Genomic DNA, 19,611 nt, shown 5'->3' with positions numbered 1-19,611 from the left:
TTACCATTTATTGAACCTTGGAATCTTAGGAATTCAGTTCCTAAGCCTATATGATGGAAATTTTTTTTAATTTTTTTTTTAATTTTTATTGTTGGTTGTTCAAAACATTACAAAGCTCTTGACATATCATATTTCACACTTTGATTCAAGTGTGTTATGAACTCCCATTTTAATTTTTTCTTTTTTAGAGAGAGAATTTTAATATTTATTTTTTAGTTTTTGGCGGACACAACCTCTTTGTATGTGGTGCTGAGGATCGAACCCAGGCCACACGCATGCCAGGCGAGCGCGCTACCGCTTGAGCCCATGATGGAAATTTTTTGGCCTACTTTTTCTTCTAGTAAGTGCAGGCCTCTGGTCTAATGCCTGGGTTCTTGATCCACTTTGAGTTGAGTTTTGTGCAGCATGAGAGATGAAGGGTTTAATTTCAGTTTGCTTCATATGGATTTCCAGTTTTCCCAGCACCATTTGTTGAAGAAGCCATCTTTTCTCCAATGTATATTTATGGAGTCTTTCTCTAGTATTCGATAACTGTATTTATGTGGGTTTACCTCTGTATCTTCTGTTCTGTACCATTGGTCTTCATGTCTGCTTTGGTGCCAGTACCATGCTGTTTTTTGTTACTATGGCTCTGTAGTGTAATTTAAGATCTGGTATTATGATGCCTCCTGCTTCACTTTTATAACTAAGGATTGCTTTAGCTATTCTTGGCCTCTTATTTTTCCAAATGAATTTCATGACTGCTTTTTCTATTTTTATGGAGAACATCCTTGGAATTTTAATTTTAATTGTATTATATCTGTATAGCACTTTTGAGAGTATGTTCATTTTGACAATATTAATCCTGCCTATCAAAGAACATGAGAAATCTTTCCATTTTCTAAGTTCTTTTCAATTTCTTTAGTGTTCTATAGTTTTCATTATAGAGTTCTTTAACCTCTTTTGTTTGATTCTGAAATATTTTTTTGAGGCTGTTGTGAATGGGATAGTTTTCATAATTTCTCTTTCAGTTGATTCATTATTGATGTATAGGAATGCAATACTTTTATATCCTGCTACTTTGCTGAATTCATGAGTTCTAGAAGTTTCCTGGTATAGTTTTTTTTTTGGTCTTCTAAATGAAGAATCATGTGTGGCAAATGGGGATAGTTTGAGTTCTTTTCCTATTATCCCTTTAATTTCATTTTTCTGTCTAATTGCTCTGGCTAGAGTTTTAAGGACTAGGTTGAATAGAAGTAGTGAAAGGGCATCCTTGTCTTGTTCTAGTTTTTAGAAGGAATGCTATAAATTTTTCTCCATTTAGAATGATGTTGGCCTTGGGTTTAACATATATAGGTTTTACAATGTTGAGGTATGTTCCAACTATCCCTAGTTTTTCTGGTGTTTTGAACATGAATGGATGCTATATTTTGTCAAATGATCTTTCTGCATCTATTGCGATAAGCACGTTATTCTTGTTTTTAAGTCTGTTGATGTGATAAATTACATATGTTGAACCAACTTTACATCCCTGGAAACCCCACTTGATTATGGTACATTATCTTTTTAATATGTTCTTGTATGTGATTTGCCAGTATTTTATTAAGAATTCTTACATCTGTGTACATAAGGGATATTGTTCTGAAGTTTTCTTCCCTTGGTGTGTCTTTGTCTGGTTTTGGTATTAGGGAGATACAAGCTTCATAGAATGAGTTTGGAAGGGTTTTTTTTATTTCATGGAATAATTTGAGGATTTGTGTTCTTCTTTGAAGATCAGGTAGAACTCACATGAGAATCTGTCAGGTTCTAGGCTTTTCTTGGTTGGTAGGCTTTTGATGGTATCTTCAATTTCATTGCTTGAAATTGATTGTTTAAATTTTGTATGTCCTCCTGATTCAGTTTGGGTGGGTCATATGTCTCTAGAAATTTGTCCATGTCTTCAATGTTTTCTATTTTGTTAGAGTATAAATTTTCAAAATAGTTTCTGATTATTGTCTGTTATGATTTCTGTGGGAAGCCGTTCTCGCATGTGATTGGGCACCTCCCTGATTGGGTGTGAGGCGTTCTGGCTAAACTGTGTCGGAAGCTAATCCCCACCCTCTCCAGGTTCGAGAGTCTGTCCGTGTGGGGGTGTGACTGACCATTGACCCTGAGACCAATCACTGACCCTGACCTTGGAATTCTGTCCCCCTTGACCTTCATTGGATGGAATTTTCCCCTGAATTTCTTGTTCCCCAATAAAAGGCCACTCCCTGGCATGCTCTCTCTCTCTCCTCTGCTAGTCCTCAGTAAGCCTGGCTTCCCTACCTGGTGGCTCGAGGCAGGAACCAGAGGGAGGGCTGTCTCAGACCTGGTCAAAGATAAAGGTAATTAAGTTTTGTGTGTTTATTTTGATCTCACTAGTTAACTTCTATGCTTTGAACCTCTTGTATGAAGCCAGCGTGCTGGTCGCGCGGCAGAGATTTCTTTTTCATCACAGATTTTAGTAATTTGAATTTTCTCTTGTTTGTTATTTTTCAAAGAACCAATTTTTTATTTCATCAATTTTGGGGACTTTTGTTTATTCCAATTTCATTGAGTTCAGCTCTGATCTTAATTATTTCTTGTCTTATGGTGTTGGTTGGTTCTTCTTTTTCTAGGGCTTTGAGATGTAATGTTATTTATTTGGTAGCTTTCTATCCTTTTAATGAATGAATGCAATGAGCTTTCCTTGAGGAACTGCCTTCATAGTATCTCAGCAATTTTGATATGTTGTATAATATTCTCATTTACCTATAACTTTTTTAATTTAATCCCTGATTTCTTCTGCTATCCACTGGTCATTCAGTAGTGTATTGTTTAGTCTCCAGGTATTAAACTGGCTTTTATTTTTTATTTTATTGTTGATTTGTAATTGCTTTCCTTATGATCTGATAGAATGCAAGGCATTGTCTCTGTTTCTTTATTTCTTATTATTTTTTCTTTCTGTATCTGTTGCTAAGAATTGGTTTGTGGCCTAAGATATGGTCTGTTTTACAGAAGGATCCATGTTCTGCTGAGAAGAAAGTGTAAAAAGTCTTTGAGAGATGAACTATTCTATACGTTTGTTAAGTCTAAATTATTACTTGTATTTTTTAGTTCTACAGCTTATTTATTTAGTGTGGGAAGCCGTTCTTGCACTTGATTTGAGCTACCTCCCTGGCTGGGAGTGAGGCGCTTAGACAAGCTGTGTCAGAGCCTTCCCCATCCCTCCCCAGGTGTGAGGGCTTGTCCGTGTGGGGGTGTGACTGACCACTGACCTGTTCCGAAATAAAAGCTCACTCCCTGGCGTGCTTCTCTCTCTCTTGCTGGCCTCTTGTGTGAACCTCGCTTCCGCATCAGGTGGCTAGAGGCAAGAGCTGGGAGAAGCCTTCTCTGAGCTGGGCAAGAAAAAGGTAAATTGAAAGTTATGTGTCTTTAATTTGAACTCACTAGTTAACTTTTATGTTTAGAACCTCTAGTATGAAGCTAGCGTGCTGGTCGAGTGGCTGAATTTAGTTTTTGTTTGGAGGATCTATCCAGTACTAAGAGAGATGTGTTAAAGTCATCCAATATTATTGTGTTGTGGTCTATTTGATTCTTGAACTTGAGAAGGGTTTGTTTGATATGTGTAGATGCTCGATTGTTTGGGGCATTTTTAAAATTGTTATGTCTTGTTGATGTACAGTTCCCTTAAGTAGTATGAAAAGGCCTTCTTTTATTCTTTCTAATTAACTTTGGCTTGAACTCCATTGTCTCTGATATGAGGACAGAAACGACTGCTTATTTATAAGATCCATGTGAATGATATTTTTTTTCTCATTCATTTACCTTCAGTCTATGGATGTCTTTGTCTATGAAGTGAGTCTCTTAAAGATAGCATATTGTTGGTCTTATTTTTTATGTCAATCTGTCAGTCTATCTTTTGATTGATGAGTTTAGGCAATTTACATACAATGTTATTATTTAGAGATTATTTTTATTCCCTGTCATTTTGATTTATTTCTGGATTTTAATTTGAATTAATTCTCCTTTGATTGACTCTTCTAGTATAGTTCTTCCCTTTGCTGGTTCTCCCTTTTATTTTTCATTTCTTCTTTATGAAGTATTTTATTGAGTATGTTTTCTAGTTCAGGCTTCCTGGTTGTGAATTCTTTTAACTTTTATTTATCATGGAAGGTTTTTATTTCATCATCAATTCTGAAGCCTGATTTTGCTGGTTATAGTATTCTTGACTGGCATCCATTTTCTTTCAGAGCTTGGTATATATTATTCCAAAACCTCCTACCTTTGAGGGTCTGGGTTAAGAAATCAGTTGAGATTCATATTGGTTTCTCTCTAAATGTGACCTGTCGTTTTTCTCTGGTAGCCTTTAAAATTGTATTGTTGTTCTGTATGTTAGGCAGTTTCATAATAATGTGTCTTGATGTGTGTCTGTTGTAATTTTGTATATTTGAGGGTCCTATAAGCTTCCTATACCTGATTTTCATTTTATTTAGGTTTGGGAAATTTTCAGATATTATTTCATTGAAAAGACTGTGCATTCTTTTAGTTTGTTTCTCCAAGCTGTCATCAACCCTAATAAATCTTAAATTTGGTCCTTTCAGGTTAGCCTATATTTCTTGGAAGTCATCCTCTTCATGGTCGCTTAACATAATTTCTCCGTGGTCAACTTCATTTTCAAGATTATATATTTTGTCTTCATTGCCTGAAACTGTCTTCCAAGTGGTCTAGTCTGCTGATCATGTTTTCCATTGAATTTTTAATTTGTCATATTGATTCCTTCATTTTGGGAATTTCTACTTGATTTTTTTTTTTGCAGAATTTATCTCTTTTTGAAGTGATATTTCACTTTCTGTATTTTCTCCATAATTCTACTCCTTATATCGTCCTTTATCTTACAGATTACTTTAACTCTGTACATTCTAAATTCCTTCTCTGTCATTTCTTCCACTATGGTGTCATTAGATTCCATTATTGAAGTATCTTGGTTTGTTTGGGACAATTTGTTCCCTTGCTTTTTCATGTTGTTTGTGTGTTGATCCATGTAACAATCTGGAACTGAGGCAGGAGAGTTTTTACCCAGTAGTCTTGATGTGTCCCTGAAAGTTTTTAGTACCTCACCATTTAAGGGGAGACAAATAATAACAACAACTACTGCAAACAGCATTTAACCAAATAGTTGCTGCTATGATATCTACAATGTTGTCATAATAAACAGAATTGATATAATCAGTTACTGCCTACAATAAAAACAGTAAGTTTGCAGAGGGGTTTACGATTTCAAATGGTGGACAGGGATAGAACAGAAGTGATGTAGGATGTGATGATTATGAAGTAGGAGAAAAGAATATAGAAGTAAAAAAGGAAGAGTAAAAGTGAACAATAGAGATTGGCTGTTAACAGAAGAAAAGAGAATCAAGGGAAACATAAAATTATACATATTTTATATTTTATATATATTACACGTGTGTATATATAAATTTTAAAAAACTTAAAAAGTACAAAACAAAACTGAAATATACTAATCAAACATCCTTATCCTCAAAATACTGATCCATGAAAAATAACATTTCAAAAATGCTAGAAATGAGAAAGAAACAAATATGAATATGTATAAAAGTCCATGAACCATTAAGGTCACAAAATAAAAACAAAGATCTTGATGAATTGTTAAAAATTTGTTTCCATTGGAGTTCAAAAGATTCTCAGCTTCCCTTCTCAGCAGAGTTAGGTAAGGTTGTCTGGATTATGATGTTTGCTCTGTCCTCTGGGTAGGGTTGCTGGATAAAAAAAAATAATCCCATAGGCAGAACTCCTGGAGGTGGGATTTAAGCTTAGGTAAGCTCCAGGCTTTGCTGGATACCAGTTGGTCTGGAGATTTTAAATCAGCACACCTCCAGGGCCCAGCAATTGCTAGTTCATGCTGGAAGATAGCACTCCAGGGATCTCCCCTGGGTTCCACTCTTGTAGTGAAGAAGCCAGTTTTTAGTCCACTAGGTCACCTGTGGACCATATGTTTCCTGATCTCAAGTTCAGTCTCCAAACTCAATCTCTTTCAACCCTGCCCTTTCAAATTCCCAGCCTGGCATGTCTCTCCTAGCTGGTCCTGTAAGCAGCTGGATTGGAGGGACAGCGGGAGACCCAGGTGGGTTTTCACCACCAGTCCCCTGTGTAAACCTCTCGTATCTTTTTTGCTCCTGGTCACCTAGGCACACTGTACATCATGTAGTGTGGGCTTGCCAGGCCTATGGTTTGGGCAGAAGCCGGCTTCCTTACCTGTCGGCTCCCTCAGCTGCCAGCCCTTGTACTGTGGCTGCAAAATAGTTCCTTCTGTCCTCTACATGCCGCTGGGGAAAATATGGTTTCTTCCCCATACAAGGGTATTGTACAGCCTGCCTTTCAGTTTAGTTGGACAGTGTCTTTGTTTCTAAACTATCTATACACAGATATGCCTCAGTCCTCCTAAAAACATGGGTTCCTTTAATTCCTTTATGCCTCCACTGGGTTTGCAGAAGACTGCTCTGGGTGGTGCCTCTGGCCATGGTGGCAGCTGTGGTGCTGGGATTTCTTCCTTATTATATCCAACCTCCTGAGTCCCTGATTTCCTTGAGTGTACAGTATTAAATTGCAGTAAAGACTCCCCCCACCCCACCTCCACCCTTTTTTTTTTTCCTGTTTACTCACCTTGCTGAGAAGCTGCCTGTCTGTTTCATGCCATGGAGCAGCCAGGAAAATGACCTCTATTACACCATCTTGAAAAAAGATGTGTAACCTATGTGATTCTGCAATCTGTATTTGGGGTAAAATTGGGAGTTCATAACCAACTTGAATCTAATGTATGAAATATGATATGTCAAGAGCTTTGTAATGTTTTGAACAACCAATAATAAAAAAAAAGAAAAAAAAAAGCCTTCTTTTTTTTTGCAAAATTAGGAGTTTGGGCCATTATTTCATCAATTATTTGGGGTGGTTCTTTTCACCTTCTGCTCTTCTGGGACTCTCATATATCTGATTTGTTTAATATTATGCCACAGATCTTGGACGCTCTATATGCTTATCATCAATCTTTATTAGCTTGTTTTTTATATTTGATAATTTTTATTAATCTATCTTTAAGTTTTCTGATTCTCTGGCTATCTCAATTGTTTCATTTAGCTTGTCAAGGAATTTTCATTTTAACTATTATACTTTTAGACTTCAGAGTTTTCATTTGGCTCTTTTTTTACAGTGCTATTTTGAGAAATTGATATTCTCTGTTGAGTCATTTCATCATGCTTTCCTTTAATTTTTTAAACATTTTCCCTTTTCATTTTAAAAACATTTATAATAGCTGGTATAGTTTGTTAAGAACACAAGAAAGTTAAAATATACTCTGAACAAAATTTTTAAGTGCACAGTACAGTATAGTTAACTATGGTACAAATTATACTGGCCTCTAGAACTTATTCATGTTGAATAACTACAACCTGATACTTGTTGAACAGGAGTTTCTCATTTTAGTCTTCTTCTAACCCATGTCAATCACCCTGTTACTCTCTGCTTCTCTGGGTTTGACTATTTTAGATCACTTTTATGTGGATTCATGCAGTCTTTGTGGTTCTGTGAGTGGTAATCTTTATTAAATTCAACATCTGAGCACACACATAGCTCTTGACAGCTTTTTTTTTTCTTCTTTTGAGTGTGGGTCATACTTTCCTATTTCTTTTAATGCTTAATAAATTTGTTGAAAGTTGAAGATTCCTTGTAACATTGTAGCAATTCTTGATTCCAAATTTTTCCTGTTGAGAGTTGATATTGCTGTTTCGTTGTTGTTGCTGTTATTGTATTGTGATTTTCTTGGACTTAATCTTCAAAATTTCTCTGTGGATGTGACTGATGATTTCTTTGCTCAGTTATTTTAATTTGTAATAGTTTAGTCATATCAATGATTGGCTAGAGGTCACCTTCAAAAACCTTGAACCTGTAGGTGTTCCCTCTGCTTATGTATATGTGGATTTGTTGGGGCATGCATTCAAAATTTTGTTTTCTAGTATTCCTTCACTTTTTCTTCCCTCTGATCTCTTCAAGGTCTTCCTGCTTATATGTAAATCTTATTTCTAGCCCTGAGAATATGTGGCATGGGCCCTCTTAGTTCTTCCTGTATATTCATGCAGGCTCCCATTCAGATGGAGATGTATGAATTGCTTATTTAGTCCTCGTTTCCAGGCTTTCTCGCTGTTAATTTTTAAAATCAGTCTGCGAGTCTTTCTCCCAAGACAGTTCTACAACCTCAGGTTATCAGAATTGGGCATGGACTCCTCACCTTCCTCTCCAAATCAGGTCCACCCACTCTGGGAAAGCTGCTGGGTTTCACTGCCTTCCTTCCCTGCCCTATTCACAGTACATGGCTGTAAAGCTGGGTGGGGAATGAGAGTAGCTCTAGGTAAGAGTGCTCAAAGCCCCACTGATCTTCCAAAGCTTCTTTGAACAGTTTCTCAATTTGTTGTTTCCCTCTGATTGATATCTAAAGCCCTGAAAGGGTTATTTTATTCATTTTCCCAGTTTTATAGTTAACTTTTTATGTATATTGACTTCACCACTAGAAGTTCCCTTATTTTTACTTATTCTGTCAAATACTGAGGTTTGGTCTTTTCTATTATGTTTCCTTTATTTTTAACAACTTTTCATATTGAAAATTTCATGATCTAGAAAGTAAACACCTATATGCCCTTCATTTAGATTTATTGTTAAGTTTCTAGATTTGCTTTATATTTGTAGGTATACATGCACATACATAGTGTGTGTCTGTGTAAAATTTTTCCCCTTAGACATGAAGGTTAGTTGCATACACCTTGGCAAATCTTCTGTAAGGGCTTCAGCATGCATCTCTTAAGAACAATAATGTTTTCTTTCATAGATGTAAGTATCATATTTAGGAAAATTGAATATTGATATACATAGTCAATACTTAAATTACTCCAGTTGTCACAGTAATATATTATAATTTTTTAGAACTTTGCTGTTTACCTTTAAGCTGAGAAATCACACCTTGTCTTCAATTATGAATAATCCTCTACCATTAACTAATTATTAATTTCTTCAACAAATACTTAGGCAGTGTCAATAATTGCTTGTTAATGCTCCAGGTGGATTCAAGGATCAGGAAAATGGATGAGTTTTTTGCTTCGCAGATCTCATATTCTAAACTGGGTAGACAGTAAATATATATAATTTATATAGTATATTAGAAGTTGGTAAGTACTACGGAGAAAAATAAGATCAGGTAAGGGGAAGAAAGGCAGAGGTGAGAGGTGGTCACAATTTTAAATGCAGTGGCAGTATAGCAGATCACACTGTCATGATAGATCTGAAGAAGGCAAGTATTGCTCTCCACGGCTCTCCTTAAATTCTCTTCTTCTGGAAGCTCTTATTAAACACAGGCCCATCCTCTGTGTCTCTTAATTGTTCTTTTGTGTGTTTTTATCTGTGTGTTGCTTTATGAACTTCTTCCACTAGAAGTACCATCTTCCAGTTTGCTAATTCTGTGTTTATTCAATTTATTTTTTAATCTTACTCCCATTGGTGCTTTTTTAATATTTATTTTGTTTTTGTAGTTGTACACAATAACTTTATTTTATTTATTTATTTATTTATTATGTGGTGCTGAGGATCGAACCCAGGGCCTTGCACGTGCAAGGCAAGCGCTCTATTGCTGAGCCATAACCCCAGCCCTCTAGTTGGTGTTTTATACCTACACTTTCTCTATAATTTTTCCTTTTCTTGTTTAGTAATCTTGGTTTTTTAATAGATTCTGTTTCTTTGTGTTTTATAGACAATTTTTTAATTACTTCTAGAGTGATTTATTGGTGCCACTTGGAGGCGAGGCCATTTCCAAATAGGTATTTTAATTGTCTTTAGAATTACTTTCCTCAGTGTTTGTTGAATTTTTGCTTGCAACCTACTGGTGAAGAGGACACATCTGAGTTTTCTCCCTCCATCCTGTCTAGTTTTGTTGTTGTTGTTGTTAGACCCCCTTGTCCACCATTAGGTTTCATATAAGTGGTTTCTGATCCATTAGGGTAATCTCTGAAATCTAGTCCCAGAGCCTGCAGGCAGATTGGCCTAGGTCCTGTCTGCAGGACTCTGCCTGTATCCTTCTGGCTCTATAGGTGGAAAACTTTGATAAATCTGTAGCTTCAGGCAGAGATGGCAGTGTTTTCAGCTTCCCTGAGGTGAAATTGTGGAGCAGTTACTGTATTAATATATTGAATATATTGTGGAGCAGTTACTGTATTAAGCTCTGTACATATATTTTTGTCCTCATCCTTCCAACAACCTTTCAAACTAGGTTTTATTATCCTTGGGCTAGTAGTTTTAGACAGTGAGCTTCTTCCTTGTTCTCTTCCTCGAGCAGGGTGGGATTAGTCATTGTTGTTCTGCAGGAATTCTTGGCCACCTTTACTGTTTTTGGACACAGAGCAGGTAGTACCTTACTTTTCAAGTCCTCAGAGATATTTTGGTTTTCTTTTTTAATTTTTTATTGTTGGTTATTCAAAACATTACATAGTTCTTGATATATCATATTTCAACCTTTGATTCAAGTGGGTTATGAGCTCCCATTTTTACCCCATATACAGATTGCAGAATCACATCAGTTACACATCCATTGATTTACATATTGCCATACTAGTGTCTGTTGTGTTCTGCTGCCTTTCCTATCCTCTACTATCCCCCCTCCCCTCCCCTCCCCTCTTCTCTCTCTGCCCCCTCTACTGTCATTCATTTGTCCCCCTTGTATTATTTTTCCCTTTCCCCTCACTTCCTCTTGTATGTACTTTTGTATAACCCTGAGGGTCTCCTTCCATTTCCATGCAATTTCCCTTCTCTCTCCCTTTCCCTCCCACCTCTCATCCCTGTTTAATGTTAATCTTCTTCTCATGCTCTTCAACCCTACTCTGTTCTTAGTTACTCTCCTTGATATTTTGGTTTTCATTGTCATTTTTCTTTTTGTATTTTTGTCATTGTTATATGTTTGCAGGTGTTAGGTAGTTCTGAAGTGTAAACCTACAATGCCATCCGGTACCTAAAATCTTTGCCATGAACTCTGCACCATTTGGCTATTTCCTTAGTCTCTCTGGGACTAAGAAATGTCTGCTGTTATTAAAGTTTTAGGCATAAGGCCAGCTAATGATTTGGGTGAACTAGATCTGAGAGTGTATGAAGGAGAATATGGGAAATGCAGCTGGAAAGGTAAACGGATAGCTCATGGATGGTTTTGAATGTCAAAGCCAAATAATTAGAATCTGATTCATAGAAAATGAAGTGTTGTTAAAGAACTGCCTCCTGATGGAGTGCAGGGTCAAGGGAAAGCAAAGCACCCAAAGGGGTTTGGAGCCTGAATAATTGGGCAAATACTGTGCTATCTATTAGCATGTATTGAGAAATCAGGAAGAAACAGGACATAGTAAATTTAAGTGACTGTGCATGAACTGTAACATGATGCCCAGTCCTCTGGTGGACACATAGTAATTACAACTAATTTACAGACACTAACTTCATGCTGAGCATTGTGACAAATACTTCATCAAGGTGTTAAATCCTCACAACTGTCTTTGAGAACCAGGCTGTTTCGAAGTAGGCTCTGTATAGACTGTTTGGATGAATAAAACTAAAACCTGGAGGGATTATGTAATTTGTTCATGGTTCATACAGGCTAACACATGGCAGAGCCAGAAGTTATATTCAGGTTTTTAAAATTAAGCTTTTCATTTACAAGTAGTTTAGATTTACTAAAAAAGTTGCAAAGTTAGTATGGTCTGTGTAGTCTCAATATTGCTATCTTTTTTTTTTTAATATATATATTTTTTTTAGTTGTAGTTGGACACAATACCTTTATTTATTTATTTTTATGTGGTGCTGAGGATTGAACCCAGCTAGGTGAACGCTCAACTGCTGAGCCACAACCCCAGCCCTCAATATTGCTATCTTCTTATGTCACTAATGGTATCTTAATGACTAAGGAACCAAGATTTCATTTAGATCCTTTTTTTTCTGTCCTGTTGATCCAAGGGGCTATGGTTTTATCCCCATTCTATATTTATTTGGCTTATATATGAGCTGGCAATTCATTTTGAAAGGGTAAGTCCTTTCTCTTTTTCTTTCTTCCAACTTCTTTCCCATATTCCTCAGAAAGAAAATCAGCAAAATTTTACACATATGAAATCAGGTTAACTTGCTTTCTTGGTTGGATATAGGGAAAAAAATAGATCTTACTCTTTAAATTTATAAAATAGGATAATATATGTAGATTATGTTTCAGTTAGAAATTTGCCAACATAACTGGGAACCTATAATACAATAGAACCACCTTGAGTAATTTTTAAAATTCAATTTGTAATGGTTTATCATAAGAAAAATTGAAAAGCATTTAGCTATTTCCTAGTAAGGACCAATGCCATATAAAATCTCTTGTTATAATTATAACTTTTTTCCTTAAGGACAGCAAATTAATTAGAAATCAAAACTTATTTACTTTCAAAGGAAGTATAAATGGAATGGCTTCTTCCATAAAAGCAATAATATGGAAACTTTGAGAACAATTATATCTTATGCTTTTGAAATGTTTTCTGGTGAGTAAATTGAATACAACAATAAACAAAACAGATTTTTTATTATTTATTTTTTATTTTGGTTCATATCCTTGTCTGATCTTATTTCCTTATAAATTTGATTTTATAATTTTATTAATATGTTGTGTAAAAAATGTACTAGTTGAAATTCTGCTTCTTATATTTCTGACATTATGAGCCCTAGAAACATAGTTTAGTTGTATAACAATATAGAATGAATCCAATATATTGTGATAATATATGTGTACATATACATATATGTATATTTGTATATTATTATATTATTACAACAACCCTGTGGATGTTAATGATTTTATTGGCTGCCAGTTAAGTTTTCCTGGAGAAATTTTTTTAAATGTAGTCCTGTGTCAATCTCTCCAAAGTCAACAAGATTATTCATGAAATAATTTTCTTGATCTTTACATACTCTATTGTTCAAATATTAATGATTTCTAACCTTTCCATGACCTCAAATTTCTGTTTTAAAAGATTTCTTTCTGTTTGGTTTAAGGTTTGGTCTGTAAATGAATACACATACACACACACATACACAAAATAGTACGTGCTTTTTTGAATATATTGTGGAGCAGTTACTGTATTAAGCTCTGTACATATATTTTTGTCCTCATCCTTCCAACAACCTTTCAAACTAGGTTTTATTATCCTCATTTTACAGAAAAGAGATTGAAAGAGGTGAAGGGACATAAGTCTCCTTAGACTCATGTAGCTGAGCAGGCATGCAAAGAAACCATGAGTTACTACAAGAAGGATATGAACTCATAACTCCAACCAATCACATAAGCCCAGACAACAGTATATTTCCCACACTGATACAGCACTTTTTGTTTCAAATGTATGGATGCTATTGTATCGTTAGCAAGAGGCCATTATACTAACAACATTTAGGAGTTGCTTGACTATTCTGAAAAGGGCCTTCTTAAAATCTGATTAGATCCAGATTGAGTAACTTAAATTCAGTTAGTACAAACCAGACTCCTCAGGTTAGAAGACTGAGGCAGTGACTGGGATCAGAATGGAATAAATTATGTTTTGGATCTTCATTTCATCCTTTACAAGCCTAGATTTTATATCTGAAAAATGGGGATTTGTAACTGATGTTATTTGCCAAACACTATTATCTACTTCTCCCTTGTTGACAGAGCAAGGAGGAGTAGGTCTGTCCCTCTCCCTCATGACTCAGTCCCAACTCTACAGCTAACTCCTGTTTGAGCTGGTCACAGTGGTTCCAAGTCCTAATGCCTGATTGCTTTAGGGATAAGAATATGGCCCAGTTCTGGACAATGTGATATCAGGAAATGGCTGGAGGGCTTCTGGAAAATGTTTCTTCCTAAAAAGCATTTCCTGCCACTTTGGAAAGGATAACTGACCTACAAATGTGTGAGTTATACATCAGTGGTGAAAGCCACTTTCTAGATGTTGCTGTGTCTGGTGGTAATCCCTGATTTGACTATACCCATCTTGCTTACATCTTGAAAATGAAGCCAAAGGGCCTAAAGAGGAGGACAAGAACTCTGTTATACTGTCCAATGGCTGACCAAATTCTACTTCCTTACTATGTGTGAGAATACATGTCCTAGTTGTTTGGGAAATTTTTCTTCCTGTTACTTGCAGGTAAAATAGTCTTACACAATAGTATCTGCTTTATGGGGTTGTTGGAAAGTTCAATTGAGAATTTTTAAAAAGAACTTAATGATACCTGCACATAGGAAAGACTCAATAAATGTTAGCTCTGAGTGACAATAACAAGGTGGTACTTTTAGTTATTTTACAACTCTTAAGTCTGGTATGAAATCTTACCCCACTAAACACTGTCATTTCTTCTGTTCTCTAGTACTCAATAAAAATTGCACATGGATATATCAATTATTCTAAAATAATACAGAATTATTTTATAAACTTGTGTTCCCAGAATGCTAAGAGTTTGACAAACACCAAAAGTTTTAAGAAAGAATCATTCTTCTCCTCCGATCAAAATAAATTTGGCCCATCCCCCTCAAAAAAAGTAAGCAATACTCCCATTTTGAGGCAGAAAAAAAGATCTCAATTACTGAAAGAAAATCATCTTCAAATTACCTCCTGAATAAATATTGTAGAAAATTAACTTTTGAAAGTCTTCTCCCTGGAGCAAATCAGATTATTCACATGTATTTACCTGCTCTGAAATAAAAGCTCCAGAAGAAGGAATATCTATACTTGCTCAAAATCAAAATACTGAAGTTTCAGCAAAGAAGCTTCCTTAAAAGAAATTAAATATTTTTTCTCTCTTAGCAGAAGTCTTCAAAGAGTTTAGAGCCAAACACATATGAATTGGAGTATGGACATGGCCATCATAAGATAAAGATCTAAAAAAAATGAAATTACTTTGTCCCTAGACCCATAAAATAATTTGGCCAAACAGAAACCTGCAAGTTGTTAAAAGTCTGGAATCCTCTAGCTTCTCATCTCTGCCTCAGTTCAAGGTCTAATATCTTCTTCCCACAGCCTTTGGCCTCTTTGAAGGAGCTGGGTCAGTTGTCCTACTCTTAGGGCATAAAGGTAAATGGTAAAGGGATGCCCAATGCCAGGCTCAGCTTTCAAAATGTGCCCTCTGATGGATGCTCATTTCAGAATAACCCATTGACCAGAAAAAAGGCTTTCTGGGATCAACAGAATGATTGATGTGCTTCAGAACTCATTTTCCAGCAAGGACAAATATTTGATCATATAATAAAGAAGTTATGTCTCTTGGCACCCAAAGAACTGACCTACAATGACAAATGTGCAACTTATTAAGCAAATTCCACAGAGCCTGCAATACGTACTAGTTGTTTTCTCAAGACACGTAGTTGCTTTACCACCAAGAGCCTGTTCCTAGATGGTTCCAGCTGGCAAACCCACTCTCATTTGGATCTGCTGCTTTGTAATCACACAAAGCTTCTCTGTGGGTTCTTTTAAATACAAAATAAGCTGATCTGCTCTCTTTTCCCTTTGCTGCCATGATTCTAGAGACCATAGATAATTGTTTAAGTCCAAACCCATAATGCAAGTTTCTTTTGGAGAAAAACCAAGAAAGCAGGCCCTTCCATGATACGTCTTAAGATACTTCATCCTCTGGAGGCAGACACAGCTTCATTTTCTTAACTGAGATGCACACCCTAAGCAGAGTTGCCTGGTTTCCATTTAAATGGGCCCCCATAAGTTGTTTTTGTCCTAGAGCTCTCACTAAAGCTGTCTAGAAACCTCAGCTCTGTGTGCTCTTGGGATTTCTCCTTACCTGACAAAGCACATGGGGTGGGTAGTTGTGCCAGTGGTGAACAGGATCACAGTAGGCCATTAAATTCACTGGCACAAAGGGTTTTTTTCTTTTTTGCTTTGTTTTGTTTTTTGCTGAGGAGGAACAAAACCATTAGTGGAAACACGTTCATGGGGAGTAGCCCATCACTGTCATCAGAGATCAAGCTCTGGAGAGACTTAGGAAAGAGACAAGGACAGCCCTGGCTGCCAGCTCTATGCAGATTATTTATACCCACAGCTGTGTTGCAAGCACAGCAGATAGAATGATGGATACGTGTGGTAAGAACTTGTTCATAAGCAAATCTACTTTTTCTACAAAGGAGATTTTTCTAAAAAGGAGGTAAATTAAACATTATAAAACATCAATGTAGGGCTGGGATTGTGGCTCAGCGGTAGAGCGCTCGCCTAGCATGGGTGGGACCCGGGTTCGATCCTCAGCACCACATAAAAATAAAGGTATTGTGTTGGGTCCGTCTACACGTAAAAAAATAAATATTTAAAAAAGACATCAATATATAATAAAAAACCCCTTCCTTCCCCTGATGCCCAGTTGTCTCCACCCTTGAAGCAGAATCTGATACTCTATGTACATAGGTACATACGAATAAATATTCCTTATTTTACAAAAATGGAAGCACGTTATAACCATTGCTCTGTACCTTTCACATCAAAAATTTCAAAGCAAACAAATGAACAACAAATCATATCTTTTTAAAATATATTAAAAAGTGAAAACCTGAAAATAGGGAAAATTGAACTGAAGAAACATCAGCAGTTGCTTACACATATGGGGTGGCCGCCCACAGATAATTTCTAACCAAAGTGTGGAGTGACCTTCTGCTGGGGACAGCCTTCCTAACTCCAAGGAAGGGAGGATGGTAACAAATTAAGCATAGTTGTACCCTGCTAGTTTCCCTCTCCTCCCTATTGCCGTTCTCTGTCCCTTCCTCCACATCTTCCTCGGCTTTCCCCAGGCCACCCTGCTTCCCCACATCTCTAGGACCTCTCCTTCCTTCTGCCAGTCCCTCCTTCAGTTCTTTCATCCACCCTTTTTACTTCCATCCTCTCCACCAGGTTATCCTTCTGGAGTCCCTGGCTTCTACCCTTCTTTGACTTCTTTAGTGCAAGTGACGAGCTGCATGTGGCATTAGAGGTCATAGGAAAACTGGCAAAGGTCCTGGAAGGCTGGGTTTGGAAAGGATGACACTGAGCTAGTGGTAGTATGTGAGAAGAACCCAGGGACCAGAATGGGGACTGCATTCCACTGCCTGCCTTCCTCCTCAGGCATAAGAAGTAGTGTTTTCAGTCAATTCAACCAAAGAGGCAGAACCAATAAGAAATAAAGATGATAGGCAGACAGACTTGGCATATACAATTGTGTGGTCTGGATAAGAACAGTCTTGATTTGGGAAGGGGAAGAACACAAGCAAGATGAAAACCCATGTGCCCCAGCTAAAGCTATCATCTGTCCACAGACCTGCTTCTTAGAAGGCCTTCTGACAATGAAGTCAGGTCCAATGGGATCATCTCCCTAGTTGATGGGTCTTCATTTACTTCTGCAGAATCCCTTCACGGAAGCAACTAGATTGAGTGACTGGGAGAAGCATGTGAGCACAACATGGCTGCCATTTCCTTTCCATCCTCCAACTCTTGCAAGAGAATATCTCCTGTAGCCTGCTTTATCCAGAAACATACTAGAAAAGGACTCCTAAGGACTATAGTTTAACCCAAGGAGATTGAGACTACACAGGCACCACAAATTGTTAACATGATGGGTAGCTGCTAGGTTCATGCCCCATACCTCCTCAGGCAGAGCTCAGCCTAGAAGAACTTGTGGCTGCTTTTATTCACTGCTTCTGCAGTGGCCCTTTATCACTTGTTCTTAAGGAACAACATAAACAGAAGTAGAATATTCTAATATGCCCCCTATTCTTTCTCTTAGAGTCCTCCCATCATTATAGATGGTTATTAAATAAATTGATCACAGGTTTGACTATAATGCCCAATTGTTATAAAAATGTTTTTAAACAGTTTCAGTTTTTATGCTCTCATTTCATGGCAGACTGATAGATCTGCAAGGCAGAACCAGCTCAGGGGCCACACTGAGGAGCGCTGTTCTATGAGTCTCTAGATTCCTTTAGTCTCTCTCCCTCATCTTTAAGAGCCCAGGAATAGTATCAGCTAAGCTATGACCAGCCCTAGGGGTCCTGCATTATCTCTTCTGGTTACTCCACATCTACACTTTTCTGCTTAGAACCTTTATAAAAACAAACAAACAAAAACCTCAAAATCATCCTATTTTGATTATCTTATGTTCCTGTGATCAATAGTATTCTATTTTTTAAGAAGCATATGAAACAGCATTTTAATCACCAAATCATTTGTACAGGTTTAGCATTCCTAATTTGAAAATTCAAAATTCAAAACACTTCTGGTTCCTGGCAATTTGTGTAAGAGATACTCAACCTGTGTTCCTCACAAAAACCCAGACACACTTGACCATTGACTCCCCAGATGACAGCCATTGCTACAGCTCTATTTTTTTAACCAATTAAGCTAATTTTCTTTCAATATTTCACTTATATAGCTCATTTGAGGGTGTGTGTATGTGTGAGTGTGGTGCTGGGGATTGAACCCAGGGCCTTTTGCATATGAGGCAAGGGCTCATTTGAGTTTTTATATGTTTCTTACCATATGTAACTGTCATTGAGTAACTGTCATTGAATTATTTAGATTGTAAACTCTGGAGAGCTGAGACCATACATTGAATCTAGAGGATTTGAGTGTAAGATATCTGATTGAGTTTGATTTGGCCTGGGTAGGGATGCTTCAAGTCTCAAACCAGAGTAATTAGAGTCTTTCTCTAAGATTTCATATGTAGTTGTTGAAAGAAAGAGGCTCTCTCTTTCTGGGATGTGCATTCCATTATATGTCCCTGTAACCAATACAGTTTTCTATTTTTTAAAAAGCATATGAAACAGTCAACATTTTATCACCATTAGCCAAAGAAAGGAAGCTGTGTTCTATTAGAATGAGATATAGGGTCTCTAGAATCAAGAGGTGAGAGGAGAGAAGAAAGAAAGGAGGAGGAGAAAGAGAATGAGGAGGAAGAATAGAGAGACCTGAGGACTCTGTATATTTAACCTAATCTGAGATGGATTTCTGTCCTTTGTAACCAGAGTTCTGCTTCACATTATTGGGACTCAGGAAGGGCTGCATAAATAACTTCAGTTCACACAGCTAGAAGTCAAGTAATGGATCAAACGCTTGGCCACTGACTCTAAACTTGGTGGTCTTTCTACATTATCATTCTGCACCTATTAAGAAGCTAAGAAATTAGAAAATCCTCCAGAAATAGAAATCAAAGAACAGGTGTGAGCCTGGATTCTCCTCATACCTGCCCTCTGAGCTGATTCTCCAGTGGAGCCTTCTCCTGCCTCTGTCCCTCTTCGCTTCCCAGGAAACTGACTCCTAAAAAAGAAACAGGGGTCCAGTTCTTCTTTTCAAACTTTACTCTGAAAGAGAAGATAAACTAGTGATAATAGAAATTAATTTCATGAAAGAATATTAAACCAATGAGCCAGGGGTCACTAATCATCTTAATGTGAGGAGACTCCACCTCAGGCATCTTGCCCTCATTCTTTGGGGTGCAAAACACAGCTCTGAGATCTCTTTAAATGTAGACTATTCAAAGGTTAGGAACACTACAGTTGCTCCTGCCTTTCAATAA

Source organism: Marmota flaviventris, chromosome 2, assembly GCF_047511675.1.
Source record: "Marmota flaviventris isolate mMarFla1 chromosome 2, mMarFla1.hap1, whole genome shotgun sequence".
NCBI lineage: Eukaryota > Metazoa > Chordata > Mammalia > Rodentia > Sciuridae > Marmota > Marmota flaviventris.
This window is presented reverse-complemented; position numbering follows the sequence as displayed.